General features: G+C 46.4%; 1 protein-coding gene across 3 annotated transcripts in view; it reads left to right on the forward strand.

The window, feature by feature from the left end:
- Window positions 1–16,590, forward strand: part of pfas (phosphoribosylformylglycinamidine synthase) — a 314,140-nt gene that overhangs the window by 141,228 nt on the left and 156,322 nt on the right. The window lies entirely within an intron of this gene.

Below are 16,590 nucleotides of genomic sequence, written 5' to 3' on the forward strand. Positions count from 1 at the left end.
AGGCAAAGGGATCTAGGTGTACAGGTACACAGGTCACTGAAAGTGGCAATGCAGGTGGAGAAGGTAGTCAAGAAGGCATACGGCATGCTTGCCTTCATCGGCCGGGTTATTGAGTTTAAAAATTGGCAAGTCATGTTACAGCTTTATAGAACCTTAGTTCGGCCGCACTTGGATTTTAGTGTTCAGTTCTGGTCGCCACACTACCAGAAGGATGTGAAGGCTTTCGAGAGGGTACAGAAAAGATTTACTAGGATGTTGCCTGGTATGGAGGGCATTAGCTATGAGGAGAGGTTGGAGAAACTTGGTTTATTCTCACTGGAACGATGGAGACTGAGGGGCGACCTGATAGAAGTCTACAAGATTATGAGAGGCATGGACAGAGTGGATAGTCAGAAGCTTTTTCCCAGGGTGGAAGAGTCAATTACTGTGGTGCGAGGGGCAAGGTTTAAAGGAGATGTATGAGACAGATTTTTTACACAGAGGGCCGTGGGTGCCTGAAACGCGTTGCCGGGGGAGGTAGTGGAAGCGGATATGGTAGTGACTTTTGAGGGGCGTCTTGACAAATGCATGAATAGAATGGGAAAAGAGGGATATGGTCCCCGGAAGTGTAGGGGGTTTTAGTTAAGTCGGGCAGCATGGTTGGTGCAGGTTTGGAGGGCCAAAGGGCCTGTTCCTGTGCTGTAATTTTCTTTGTTCTTTTGAGGCTGAGATGGATCATCCACTCGGCATTTCTGGCTAAAGATTGTTACAAATGCTTCAGCCTGATCTTTTGCACTGATGTGTTGGACTCCTCCATCATTAAGGATGGGGATACTTGTGGAACCTTCTCCTCCAGTGAGATATTTAATTGTCTGCCACCATTCTCTCTTGTTGGAGATGCTCATTGGCTAGCACTTGTATGGCAGGATGTGGTTGATCACCTGGTTTAGTGCTAATGGTAGAGTGGGGCAAATGCCAGCCCATGAGATTACAGATTATGGATGAGTACAATTCTGCTGCTGCTGATGGCCCACAGTGCCTCATGGATGCCCAGTTGAGCTGCTAGATCTGTACAAAGTCTATCCTATTTAGTCCGGTGGTAATGCCACACAACTTGATGGAGGGCATCCTCAATGTGAAGATGGGACTTCGTCTCCACAAGGACTGTGCTGTGGTCATTTCTACCCATACAATCATGGACAGATGCATCTGTGGCAGACAGGTTGGTGAGGATGAGGTCAAGAATGTTTTTCCCTCTTGTTGGCTCCCTCACCACCTGCAGCAGTCCCAGTCTTGACAGCTATGTGCAGCTTGGTCTGTGGCGGTACTATCGACACACTCTTGGTAATGGACATGGAAGTCCCCACCTGGAGTACATTCTGCATCCTTTTCACCCCCAGTGCTTCCTCCAAGTGGTGTGCAACATGGAGGAGTACTGATTCATCAGCTAAGGGGAGAGGGTCGTGACTCATGAACCAGGACACCGTTTAAGACATAATCCACCTTTCTATTTTTCTACCAGAGTGAATAACCTCTTGCGTATTTGCATTATATTCCACTTGCCATGTTTTAGTCTATTCACTTAATCTGTCCAAGTCTCCTTTTGTATCCTCTTCACAATTTATCTTTCCCAAATCCAATTAATTGATAAAGGTTGTGAATAGCTGTGGCCTGAGCACTGATCCTTGTGCTACCCCATTAGAAACAATTCGCTCTGCTGAGAATGAATTGTTTATATCTGCTCTCTATTTTCTGTCTGTTAACCAATCATTACTCCATGCTAGTATATTACCCCCAATTCACTGCGCTCGATTCCATTTCCAATCTTGGCCACCCTGTAGCCAAGTCTCTGTAATGGCAATTAAATTGTACCCATTTACCTCAGTTTAAGCCTTCAAACTATCAACTGTGTTGTGAATGCCGTGTGCATCTAGATAAGAGTGCCTTTAATTCTGGGTACTCGCATGGATCCCAGTTATGCCTGTCTCTTTATGGGGTATGTGGAACGTTTCCTGTTCCAATCCTACTTCGGTGCCTTTCCACAACTCTTTCATCGGCACATTGACGCCTATTTTGGTGCCGCTTCATGCTCTTGTCTGGACCTGGAAAAATTTATCAATTTCACTTCCAATTTCCACCGTTCTATCACCTTCACCTGGTCCATCTCTTCCTTTCCTTGGCGCCTCTGTCTCCATTTCTGGTGATAGACTGTCCACCAGTATCTATTACAAGCCCACCGACTCCCACAGCTACCTTGACTATAGTTTTTGACGCCCCACATCCTGTAAGGACTCCATCCCATTCTCTCAGTTCCTTCACCTCTGCTGCATCTGTTCCATTGATGCCACTTTCCAAAATGGCACTGCTGATGTGTCTTCCTTCTTCCTTGTCATTTCTGATCCACTGTGGTTGACAGGACTCCCAACCGTGGCTGACCCATCTCCCACACCACTGCTCTTGCCCCCTTCCCTCCCTCCCTCCCAGAATCAGGGTAGGGCCCCCCTTGTAATCACCTTCCACCCCAACAGCCTCTGCATTCAAATGGTCATCCTTTGCCATTTCCGCCAACTCCATCATGATGTCACCACTCAACACATCTTCCCCTTACTCTCTCATTAGAATGCAGCATTGGCCAGGATCTCATAGAAATTTATAAAATTCTAACAGGGTTAGACAGGGTAGATTCAGAATGTTCCCAATGGTGAGGGAGACCAGAATTAGGGGTCATAGTTTGAGGATAAGGGGTAAACCTTTTAGAACTGAGGTGAGGAGAAATTTCTTCACCAAAAGGGTGATGAATGTGTGGAATTCACTACCACAGAATGCAGTTCAGGCCAAAACATTGAGTGATTTCAAGAAGAAATTAGATATAGCTCTTGGGGCGAAAGGGATCAAGGGATATGGGGGGGGAAGGAGAGATCAGGATATTGAATTCGATAATTAAAATGAATGACGGAGCAGGCTCTTAGGCCCGAATGGCCTACTCCTGCTTCTAGTTTCTATGTTCAAATGCAACAAGATCCAGACAATATTCAGGCTTAGGCTGACAAATGGCAAGTAACATTAGCGCCACACAAATGGCAAGCAATGACCTTCACCCATAAGAGACACTAACCACCGCCCCTTGACATTCAATGGTGTTACTGTTGCGAAGTTGAGTTTAGAATGTTACAAGTTGGTGTTTGTGAAATTGTAAAATGGGAAAGCAGTGTGTGATCCCTTTAAAAGGTGGCGCTATTTCTGTACTTAGTTTTTTAAAAAGTGCAGGTGCATGGAGAGCCCAAATTGAAACATTTGTGTCAAGAGGCCAGGCAGTAGTGTTGCCAAGACAACAGGCTGTTTCTGAATTTTAGCCAATCAGTTTAAGTTAGACGTTTAGATGCCAAGCACCTATTGAATTTGCAATTAATGGTTTTGGCAACTGGGAACCAATCCCATTGTGGGGAATATTGATATGTTATCAGAGGTATAAAAGAAGGGGGCAATGGCACAAACTGGGAGAGGACCTGTCACCGCTCACAGCTCTAGAGAGAGAGAGAGACTTGCTGGCTCTCAGCTGCATTTATGTCGTAAAAGAAAGCACCATCTGAACTGTTAGATAAATAAAGTGTTATTTGTTGATTTTACAGAGTTTCAGGTAGTTATTTTGATTTAACCATTAAAATTACTGAAGAGCAGATCGTACTACTTGTCACACACTTTTAACAGATTATGAGGCGAGGTATTCCTCTTTGAATGGTTGCGTCTTAGTTCTCAGAGAGGGGATCAGCCTCCACTTCATAACATTACCAGCACTGAATCCCCCACTGTCAACAACCTTGGGGTTACCATTGACCAGAAACTCAACTGGACTCACCACATAAACACAGTGGCTACAAGAGCAGGTCAGAGGCTAGGAATACTGCAGTGAGTAACTCCTCTCCTGACTCCCCAAAGCCTGTCCACCATTTACAAGGCACAAGTATGATGGAATACTCCCCACTTGCCTGGGTGGGTGCAGCTCCAACAACACTCAAGCTTGACACCATCAAGGGGAAAGCTTGATTGGCACCACATTCACAAACACCCACTCCCTCCACTGACACTCAGTAGCAGCAGTGTGTACTATCTACAAGATGCACTGCAGAAATTCATCAAAGATCCTTAGACAGCACCTTCCAAATGCACCACCACAGTGACACTTGGGCGGCACGGTAGCACAGTGGTTAGCACTGCTGCTTCACAGCTCCAGGGTCCCGGGTTCGATTCCCAGCTCAGGTCACTGTCTATGTGGAGTTTGCACATTCTCCTCGTGTCTGCGTGGGTTTCCTCCGGGTGCCCTGGTTTCCTCCCACAGTCCAAAGATGTGCGGGTTAGGTTGATTGGCCAGGTTAAAAATTGTCCCTTAGAGTCCTGAGATGCGTAGGTTAGAGGGATTAGCAAGTAAATATGTGGGGATAGGGCCTGGGTGGGATTGTGGTCGGTGCAGACTCGATGGGCCGAATGGCCTCCTTCCGCACTGTAGGGTTTCTATGATTTCTATGATTTCCATCTAGAAGGATAAGGGCAGCAGATACATGGGAACACCACCACCTTCAAGTTCCCCTCCAAGCCACTCACCATCCTGACTTGGAAATATATCGCCGTTCCTTCTCAGTCGCTGAATCAAAATCCTGAAATTCCCTCCTGAACAGTATTGTGGGTCAACCCACAGCACGTGGACTGCAGTGTTTCAAGAAGACAGCTAACCACACCTTAAATGCAACTAGGGATGGGCAATAAATGCTGGCCAGCCTGCCATGTCCATGCCCACGAATGAGTAAAAACAAACAAAACTGATTAGTGGTGAGATCATCTGAGGGGGCTCCTGCACTAATTGCCTGACTCTTTTCGACTGCCTGACAGTCACCCATCGATATTTGTCTGCATGCTCTGAACGTTTATTGTAACCACCTCCATAAATGTATTATCCATTTGTGGCTTTGAGGCACAGCTCCAGTTCTGAAACCCAGAGCTGAAGTTTGTGTGGTGAACAACAATTCCTGCGGATATGTTTTTCAAGGGCACAAAGTGTGTCCATGGCTGCCCACATGTCGCAAGCTGTACATTCCACTCAGCAAAGTTCCCCTGCCATATCCTAGCTTTACAAATTATTTGTTACAAGTATAATCGCTTCGCAGGTGCTCATTAACCAACTCCTTCCACTGAACTGGAGTAAACAAAAAGTAGAAATAAAATAGATCATAGAAATCATAGAAACCCTACAGTGCAGAAGGAGGCCATTCGGCCCATCGAGTCTGCACCGACCACAATCCCACCCAGGCCCTACCCCCACATATTTACCCGCTAATCCCTCTAACCTACGCATTTTAGGATTCTAAGGGGCAATTTTTAACCTGGCCAATCAACCTAACCCGCACATCTTTGGACTGTGGGAGGAAACCGGAGCACCCGGAGGAAACCCACGCAGACACGAGAAGAACGTGCAAACTCCGCACAGACAGTGACCCGAGCCAGGAATCGAACCCAGGACTCTGGAGCTGTGAAGCAGCAGTGCTAACCACTGCGCTACCGTACCGCAAAATAAGCACATTGTAAGTGGTAAATCTCCAGGTCTGGATGAATTGTGTGCCAGGCTGCTATGGGAGACAAGGGAGGAGACTGAAGGGGCTCTGACCCAAATTCTTAATTCCTCTCTGGCCTTGGGGGAGGTCACAGTAAGAGTTTTAACAACACCAGGTTAAACTCCAACAGGTTTATTTGGTAGCAAATGCCATTAGCTTTCGGAGCGCTGCTCCTTCGTCAGATGGAGTGGAAATCTGCTCTCAAATAGGGCACAGAGACACAAAATCAAGTTACAGAATACTGATTAGAATGCGAATCTCTACAACCAACCCAGGACTGTTTACCCCAGTCCAACGCCGGCATCTCCACATCATGACTACCTTGGGGGAGGTGCCAGACGACTGAAGAACAGCTCATGTGGTTCTGCTATTTAAGAAAGGTTGTTGAGTTAAACCAGAGAACTGGAGACCAGTAAATCTCACATCAATGGTAGGGAAATTATTAGACAAACTTCTGAAGGAGAGCATCTATCTCCACTTGGAGAGGCAAAGCTTGATCAGGGATAGTGAGCATGGCTTCATCAGAGGGAGGTCATGCCTAACAAATTTAATTGAATTTTTTGAGGAGGTGACCAGGTGTGTCGATGAGGGTAGTGAAGTTGATATAGTTTATATGGATTTCAGCAAATCCTTTGACAAGGTCCCACATGGGAGACTTGTAAAGAAGACAAATTTGTATGGGATACATGGTAACGATAAGGTGGATTCAAAATTGGCTCAGTTGTAGGAGACAGAGGGCGATGACAGATGACTGCTTTAGTGACTGGAAGCCAATGTCCAGTGGCGTACCACAGAGATCTGTGTTGGGCCCCCTATTATTCGTCATTTATATAAATGATATAGATGACGATGTGAGGGGGAGGATTAGTAAGTTTGTGGATGACACAAAGATTGGCTGGATGGTTAGCAGTGAGGCTGAGTGTCTTGGGCTACAAGAAGATATAGATGGAATGGTCAAATGGGCTGATAAGGGGCAGGTGGAATTTAACCCTGAAAAGTGTGAGGTGACCCACTTTGGAAGGAATAATTTGACAAGGAAGTAGCCAACGAATGGCATGACACTGTGGAACAAAGGGACCTTGGCATGTTTGTCCATAGAGCTCTGAAGATGGAAGGGCATGTTAGCAGGGTGGTGAAAAAGGCAACTGGAACACTTGCCTTTATCAGTTGAGATATAGATTACAAAGGCAGGGAAATCATGTTGGAGTTGTATAGAACTTTGGTGAGGCCACAGCGAGAGTACTGTGTGCAGTTCTGGTCACCACGTTATAGGAAGAATGTGACTGGAGGTGGTGCAGAGGAGATTCACCACGATGCTGCCTGGAATGGAACATTTAAGTTATGAAGAGAGGTTGGATAGGCTTGGGTTGTTTTCGTTGGAGCAGAGCAGACTGAGGGGGCGACCTGATTGAAGTGTACAAAGAACAATACAGCACAGGAACAGGCCCTTCGGCCCTCCAAGCCCATGCCGCTCCCTGGTCCAAACTAGACCATTCTTTTGTATCCCTCCATTCCCACTCCGTTCATATGGCTGTCTAGATAAGTCTTAAACGTTCCCAGTGTGTCCGCCTCCACCACCTTGCCTGGCAGCGCATTCCAGGCCCCCACCACCCTCTGTGTAAAATATGTCCTTCTGATATCTGTGTTAAACCTCCCCCCCCTTCACCTTGAAAGTGTACAAGTTTATGAGGAGCATGCACAGAGTGGCTAGGGAGCAGCTGTTCCCCTTAGGTGAAGTGTGAGGTTAAAGGAGCTATGACATCTTCTCCGGAGCCTTCAACATGTCATCGATGAAGACAAATATCTCGACAAGGCCATCCCCACACCCCCACTACTTGCCTTCATCAACCGCGCAACCTCAAACAGACCACTGTACGCAGCAAACTACCCAGCCTTCAGGAGAACAGTGACCACGACACCACACAACCCTGGCATAGCAACCTCTGCAAGGTGTGCAAGATCATTGACACGGATGCCATCATCTCACGTGAGAATACCATCCACCAGGTACATGGTACATACTCTTGTGACTCGGCCAACGTTGTCTACCTGATACGCTGCAGGAAAGGATGTCCCGAGGCATGGTACATTGGCGAGACCATGCAGACGCTACGACAACGGATGAATGGACACTGCTCGACAATCACCAGGCAGGAGTGTTCCCCTTCCTGTCGGGGAATACTTCAGCAGTCAAGGGCATTCAGCCTCTGATCTTCGGGTAAGTGTTCTTCGGGTAAGTGGCCTTCATGACACACAACAAAGCAGAATCGCTGAGCAGAAACTGATAGCCAGGTTCCACACACATGAGGACGGCCTCAACCGGGATCTTAGGTTCATGTCACACTATCTGAAACCCGCACAACATGCCTAGGCTTGCAAAATCTCATTTACTGTCTTGGCTGGTGACAATTCGCACCTCTTTAACCTGTGCTTAACCCTCTCTCCACTCACATTGTCTGCACCTGTAAAGACTTGATTACCTGTTAAGACTCGCATTCCAACCATTATCTTGTAATTGAGTTTGTGTCTATATATACCCTGTTTGTGAACCAAATCCTGCACTCACCTGATGAAGGGCCAGCGCGCCAAAAGCTCTGCTACCAGATAAACCTGTTGGACTTTAACCTGGTGTTGTGAGACTACTTACTGTGCCTATCCAAGTCCAACGCCAGCAACTCCACATTATAACTGGATGTGGTAGAGCAGCAGAGCTTTGATTTGATCAATATGTTGTTGAATCATTTAGCTCTGTCTGTTACATGCTGCTTCTGATGTTTAGCATATTGATTAGTTCTAAGTATTCGCATTCCAACCATTATTCATGTAAATTGAGTTTGTGTCTTTATACGCTCTGTTTGTGAACAGAATTCCCACTCACCTGAAGAAGGGGCTTGGAGCTCCGAAAGCTTGTGTGGCTTTTGCTACCAAATAAACCTGTTGGACTTTAACCTGGTGTTGTTAAACTTCTTACTGTGTTTAGCATGTATGCAGTCTTGTGTTGCAACTTCACCAGTTTGGCAGCTCATTTTTAGGATTGGTTGGGGAGGCTGCAGAAAGATTTAGACAGTTTAGGAGAGTGGTCCAAGAAGTGGCTGATGAAATTCAACGTGGGCAAGTGCGAGGTTGTACACTTTGGAAAAAAGAATAGAGGCATGGACTATTTTCTAAACGGTGACAAAATTCATAATGCTAAAGTGCAAAGGGACTTGGGAGTCCTAGTCCAGGATTCTCTAAAGGTAAACTTGCAGGTTGAGTCCGTAATTAAGAAAGCAAATGTAATGTTGTCATTTATCTCAAGAGGCTTGGAATACAAAAGCAGGGATGTACTTCTGAGGCTTTATAAAGCACTGGTTAGGCCCCATTTGGAGTACTGTGAGCAATTTTGGGCCCCACACCTCAGGAAGGACATACTGGCACTGGAGCGGGTCCAGCGGAGATTCACACGGATGATCCCAGGAATGGTAGGCCTGACATACGATGAACGTCTGAGGATCGTGGGATTATATTCATTGGAGTTTAGGAGGTTGAGGGGAGATCTGATAGAAACTTACAAGATAATGAACGGCTTAGATAGGATGGACGTAGGGAAGTTGTTTCCATTAACAGGGGAGACTAGGACGCGGGGGCACAGCCTTAGAATAAAAGGGAGTCACTTTAGAACAGAGATGAGGAGAAATTTCTTCAGCCAGAGAGTGGTGGGTCTGTGGAATTCATTGCCACAGAGGGCTGTGGAGGCCGAGACGTTGAGCGTCTTCAAGACAGAAATTGATAAATTCTTGATTTCTCGAGGAATTAAGGGCTATGGGGAGAGAGCGGGTAAATGGAGTTGAAATCAACCATGATTGAATGGTGGAGTGGACTCGATGGGCCGAATGGCCTTACTTCCGCTCCTATGTCTTATGGTCTTATGGTCTTATGGTATTGCTTGTCTTACACTCTGGTTGGATACAAAGACTGAAGGCTATTCTCTCAGCCCATTGTGCTGCTCTATATTCCATATGTCTATCAGTGCAATGGGCCGGATGACATCAGCGGAGGCCATTTAGCGGGCTACCCACTGGGCGGCACTGCCTCCACGTGTCTCCAGGGACAGGATTTCCGGAGTCTTCAGCTCTGTGCTGGAAATCAGAGCGGAGGTGATTTAAATATTTAAATTCTCATTTAAATCCTGATAGCAGGCCCAGAACTCGCATCTTCGGGCCTGCTAGCATCTCCACCCTCCTCCCCACCCACCGCCCCCCCCTCCCCCCGACCCCCAGGAGTGTTTTCACTCCAGTAAATTTATAACAGCTCCCCATGAACAGGTAACTGGCAGTCGACCCCGCTGGAGTGAAGGGTGGCCATGGAGGTCGAGGTAAGAGCGGTTGCCCTCTGGACATTGCCAGCCTGGCCCCCTGACACTGCTCAAGGGGCAAAGTGGCAATGCCTACAATAGGAACCTTGGCACTACCCAGCAGGCATCAGGCAGTGCCAAGGAGTGGAGCCAGAGGGGGCGATCAGTGAGGTGGGGGGGCTCCCGCTGCCGCTCTGCACTTGGGATCAGTGGATCGTGGCAAGAGGACAGGAAGTGTGAGGTTGGGGCTGGCCACTCAGGTGATTGGGGGATGGTTGGGACTGTGAGGGGGGGGGGGGGGGGGGGGAGAGGGGTTGGTCAGGACTGCTGGGGGCGGGGTTGAAGAGATCGGGGCTGGTGGGGAGTGAGACATCGGGGTTTGCCTGGAGAGGCCAGTGTTGTGAAGTTAGTGTTTGTAAATTTTTTAGCATAAATACTGGTAAAATGCTAAGAGTTGAAAAAATTGTCTGTTTAAAAGGTGGTTTAGTTTTGTCTGCGTGCTGAGAAGCTGCAGGTGCAAGAATCCAGTACAGATTGAAACGTATTGAGAGGCAAAACAACAGGGTTGCTGTGGTAACAGGCATTAGCATTTGAATCACAATATGTTTTGAATGTTAACCAATCAATTTAAAATAAACATTTGAATCACTTGAAGGGTAGAGGTTTTAGGTCACTTGGGCAGCATGGTCGGTACAGGTTTGGAGGGCTGAAGGGCCTATTCCTGTGCTATAGTTTTCTTTGTTCTTTGAATCGCATCAGCCTATCGGATTTGAATTTGGTGCTTTGATAACCTATAAACCAATCCTATTGTGGGGTTTTTTGTGTGTCATAGGGAGTATAAAACCGCTCCCAGCTCCAGAAAACTGCCAGAAGCCAGAAGACCACCTGTCAGCAGCCTGCTCATAGCTCTCTCAGAGAGAGAGAGAATGAGAGACAGACAGACAGCAACTTTCTGTGTAAGATTAATGGAGTTACAACAGAAAGATGAGATGATAAAAGATTTATATCATAAAGCCTACTCGGAAAAGGAATCAGAGTGTATTCCAGAATAAAATCTTACGGCGAAAATGGAGACATTGGCAGGTTAGTGCAGATGAGAAATGGGTGAAAGTTCACCAGGTTGTGTTGCTGGTAGAATACAGACAGGAAGTATTGTGGGTAGAACATGACTTACCTGTAGGAGGTCATCTAGGAGTGAGGAAGACTCAGGCTAAGATATAGAAGCATTTTTATTGGCCTGGATTACGTAAAGATGTGGCTGAATTTTGCAGTGCCTGTCATACAGGACAGATGGTAGGAAAGCCACAGGCAGCGATAAAACCAGCTCCTTGGAACAAAGAACAATACAGCACAGGAAAAGGCCCTTCAGCCCTCCAAGCCTGCACCGCTCATGTGCCCAACTAGACCATTCGTTTGTATCCCTCTATTCCCAGTCTGTTCATGTGGCTATCTAGATAAGTCTTAAACGATCCCAGCGTGTCCGCCTCAATCACCTTGCTTGGCAGTGCATTCCAGGCCCCCACCACCCTCTGTGTAAAATACGTCCCCCTGACATCTGTGTTGAACCTTGCCCCCCTCACCTTGAACCCGTGACCCCTTGTGTTCGTCACCTCCGACCTGGGAAAAAGCTTCCAACTGTTCACCCTATCTATGCCCTTGATAATTTTCTTCATAGAAGAATAGAATCCCTACAGTGCAGAAGGAGGCCATTCGGCCCATCGAGTCTACACCGACCACAATCCCACCCAGGCCCTACCCCCGCACATTTTACCCACTAATCCCTCTAACTTACGCATCTCAGGACTCGAAGGGGCAATTTTTAACCGAGCCAATCAACCTAACCTGCACATCTTTGGACTGTGGGAGGAAACCGGAGCACCCGGAGGAAACCCACGCAGACACAAGGAGAATGTGCAAACTCCACACAGACAGTGACCCAAGCCGGGAATCGAACCCGGGACCCTGGAGCTGTGAAGCAGCAGTGCTAACCACTGTGCTACCGTGCCGTCCGCACCTCTATTTTATACACCTCTATTACGTCGCCCCTTATCCTCTGTCTTTCCAGGGAGAACAACCCCAGTTTACCCAATCTCTCCTCATAGCTAAGACCCTCCATACCAGGTAACATCCTGGTAAACCTTTTCTGTACTCTCTCCAAAGCCTCCACGTCCTTCTGGTAGTGTGGCGACCAGAGCTGAACGCAGTATTCCAAATGTGGCCTAACCAACGTTCTATACAGCTGCAACATCATATGCCAACTTTTATATTCTATGCCCCGTCCAATAAAGGCAAGCATGCCATATGCCTTCTTCACCACCCTCTCCACCTGTGCTGCCACCTTTAAGGATCTGTGGACTTGTACACCCAGGTCCCTCTGTGTGTCGATACTCCCGATGGTTCTGCCATTTATTGTATAGCTCCCCCTTACATTAGATCTACCGAAATGCATCACTTCGCATTTATCTGGATTAAATTCCATCTGCCATTTCTCCGCCCAATGTTCCAGCCTATCTATATCCTGCTGTATTCTCTGACAATGTTCATCACTATCCGCAACTCCAGCAATCTTTGTGTTGTCCGCAAACTTACTGATCACACCAGTTACATCTTCCTCCAAATCATTTATATATATCACAAACAGCAGAGGTCCCAGTACAGAGCCCTGCGGAACACCACTAGTCACGGACTTCCAACCGGAAAAAGACCCCTCCACTGTTACCCTCTGTCTTCTATGGCTAAACCATAGAAGCCATAAACTTGATATCTGTTCCCATATTTGAAGAACCTTTTACACGGGTTATAATTGATTGTGTAGGTCCCCTCCCTAAAAGCAAAGGTGGGGACCAGTATTTGCTAACCATAATGGATGTGTCCAGCAGATTTCCAGAGGCAATTCCTTAACGGAATATCAAGACAAAAAAGGTTGTTGAGTTGCTTGCTTTCTTTACTCGTTATGGATTACCCAGGGAGATTCAATCAGACCAAGGGTCCAATTTTACTGCCAAATTGTTTAAGGAGGTAATGGAGAGTCTAGGTATTAAGCACTTTACCTCAAGTGCGTACGATCCTGAATCCCAGGGAGCATTGGAAAGGTGGCATCAGACCCTAAAGACCATATTGAGGGCTTATTGCCAAGATTGCCAAACGGATTGGGATAAAGGTATCCCAATTGTATTATTTGGTATTGGAGATGCTCCAAATGAATCGACTCAGTTTACTCCATTTGAATTGCTATTCGGACACATAGTCAGAGGCCCTTTAAAATTAATTAGGAAAAAGTTGATAGGTCCGAGGTCAGAGATCTCACAGATTACGTATCTGAGTTGAGTGAAAGATTAAACCGAGTAAGTGAATTGGTGAGACAACATTTGAAGGTAGCACAGCACCTAATGAAACAAGAGGCAGATAAATCTAAAATCCATATGTTTGCCCGTGGGGATAAAGTATTAGTGCTCTTACCAGTGGTAGGAGATCCCTTCAAAGTAGGGTTTAGTGGTCTCTATCAGATTGAGAAGAAATTAAGTCAGGTGAATTATCTGGTGAAAATGCGAGACAGGAGAAAAGTTTATGGGGTATATCATGTGAACATGCTAAAACAGTACCATGACAGGGAAAAGGAACTGGAGAAACAGGTATTAGTTATTACCACTCAGAGTGAGGAATCAAATCCAGATTATGTGGATTTTGATGTACCTAAAAATAAATTGAATAATGAAGAAGTCCTTAAGGAATGGGATAGGGTAGTGAGCTATCTGTCTCAGAAACCGAGAATTGAATTGAAAGGCTTGTTACAATACTATAAGGATCTATGTAGAAATAGAATGGGGAGGACTGATGATGTAATGCATGAGGTTGACGTAGAAATGCTGTTCCGATAAAACAACACACCTATCAGCTTAATACTCAAAGCAGCGCAGGCTCAGAAGGAAGTGGAAGCGATGCTACAAGACAACATCATAGAGCCGAGTCAAAACGAGTGAAGTTCGCCGATCGTGTTGGTCCCCAAACCTGATGGTATTCAACGATTCTGCGTAGATTATCGGAAGGTCAATGCTGTGACTAAATCTGACTCATACCCAATTCCAAGGCTGGAAGATTGTGTGTGGAAAAAGTTGGACAAGCTACTTACATCACAAAGTTGGACTGACTTTGTGGTTACTGGCAAGTAGCTTTGTGAGAGAAGGCAAAAGAAGTTTCTGCCTTTGTAACCCCAAATGGGTCATATCAATTCAACGTAATACCTTTTAGGATGAAAATGCACCAGCTACTTTTCAAAGGCTTATGAACAGAGTTGTTGGAGGATTGACTAAGTGTGCTGTCCACATAGTGGTCTTTAGTCATTCATGGAAGGATCACATGGAACATTTGGCAGAGCTCTTCAAGACACTACGGAAGGCAAAGTTAATCATTAACATGGCCAAGACAGAATTTGTGAAGGCAAAAGTAACATTCTTGGGACACAACATCGGATACGGAAGGATGACACCAAGAAATGTAAAGACAAAAGCTATAGAGGAATTTCCAAGATCATCATCGAAAAAGGAAGTGCTATGTTTTTTGGGACTGAGTGGGTTTTACAGAAAATTTGTACCCAACTTCAATAGCGTAGTGGCATCGTTGATGGACTTGTTAAAGAAGAACACGAAATTTTGGTGGACAGAGCAATGTCAGGAAGCATTTGAGAATTTGAAAGCGGTGTGAGTGTTTGTAAAATTACAAAGATTATAAATACTAGTTGTGGTGAACCATCGTTGGTTACCACTGTGGGGTTATTCTAATGTTGCTGTTGGGTTAGGGTGTTGACACTGTGGGGTTGTTATAATGTTGTTGTTGGGCTAGGGTGTTTACACTGTGGGATTAATATACCTGTGGTGGATGCTGTTGTGGCACATCCCAGTCGGGCCCCGCCTCCTGGGAGAGGTATAAGACCCTCTGCTCAGGCGGGACCCCTCCAGTCTGGAATGGTGTACTCGTGTTTAAATAGTTCCATTGTTTGTCAATAAAAGCCTTCAATTACTGAAGCCTTGTGTCTCGTGCTCGATTGTCGCGCATCACTAGTAAAATGCTAAGAGTTGTAAAAATTGTTTGTTTAAAAGGTGGTTTAGTTTTGTCTGTGCTGAGAAGCTGCAGGTGCAAGAATCCAGTACAGATTGAAACATTGTATTGAGAGGCAAAACAACAGGGTTGCTGTGGTAACAAGCTTTAGCATTTGAATCACAACATGTTTTTGAATGTTAACCAATCAATTTAAAATAAGCATTTGAATTGCATCAGCCTATCAAATTTGAATTTGGTGCTTTGATAACCTGTAAAACAATCCGATAGTGGGGTTTTTCGTATGTCATAGAGAGTATTAAACTGCTCCCAACTCCAAATAACTGTCAAAAGCCAGAAGACCACCTGCCGGCAGCCTGCTCACAGCTCTCGGAGAGAGAGAGCGAGAGACAGACAGACGGCAACTTTTTACCAGTGTAACAGCCACATTTTATGTCTTAAGATCTCATTTCATCTCAGGAGAACAGAAGCACAAAAGCAAAAAAGAAAGAAGATTTCGGGAAGATGACAAACTTGACTGCATTTTGAATGTGACTAAAAAATCTATTTTTTTTGTTAAGTGGGAATTGTAATTATCTAAACAACATTCCGTTAGAATAGTATTTTGTTCAGTTTATTAATAGTTTAGTTAACCTCTTTACTGTTAGAAAATAAACTGTTACTTGTTTCTTTTAAAGAGAGAGTCTGACAGTTATTTTTTGATTTAACCACTAAAAATTGCCATAGGCAGATTGTACCATTTCTCACGTACTTTTTAAAGATTATGAAAGATAGGTACTTATCTTTGAGTAGTTGAACGTTAGTTCTCCGAGAGAAGATTATCCTCCCCTTCATAACACCAGCGATCGGGGGTTGGGGAAAGTCGGAGGGGCAGTGTTGCAGGTTTGCTGTGCTGGCCAGCAATCGAGCTGGCCAGCGATTGGGAGGCCGGTAGTGCGGGGCTACTGCGCATGCGCCGATCACTGCTCTGACAGCACCGGGATTGGCTCACATGCAGTGGCCCCGCACTGCCAGCCTCCCAATTGCTGGCCAGACAATTGCGCTCCTCCCCACCCCCCAGCAGCCCGATTTCCTCTTGCACCCACAGCCCCAATCTCCTGATTTCCCTCTCCCACCCCACCCCGATGGCGAGCCCCAATCGCTGGCCTCCCTTCCTCCCAATCCCAAAGTGCAGTGGCCGCAGGGCCCTGCTCCCTTGGCACTGCCTGATGCCCAGTGGCAGTACTAAGGTGCACCCTGGGCATTGGCACTTTGCTCCTTGGGCAGTGCCAGGGGGTCCCCTGATGCCTATCCCTCTGGGGGGGCCTTGATCCCCCCCCCCCTTTTTTTACTCCAGCGGGGCTTGGCCAGCAACTCCCCACTAGTGGGGAGTTAATCTAAACCCTGCTGGAGTGAAACACTCCAGGTGGGGGTGCGGTGTGGAGAAGCTAACCGGCCCAAAGATTTCAGTCCTGGGCCCGCAAATGAAATGTAAAATCAACATAGCCTCACAAAACAGCCTCCGCTTGAGTCTCCCAGCCTGCAGCACTGCAAAAGCAGCGCAGCGGGACGAGAAAATCATCCCCATGTACCCTGTGTGCCTCACCTATACACTCTCCTCCACCCTCATTGAAACGAAAC

This window comes from Mustelus asterias, chromosome 3, assembly GCF_964213995.1.
Source record: "Mustelus asterias chromosome 3, sMusAst1.hap1.1, whole genome shotgun sequence".
NCBI lineage: Eukaryota > Metazoa > Chordata > Chondrichthyes > Carcharhiniformes > Triakidae > Mustelus > Mustelus asterias.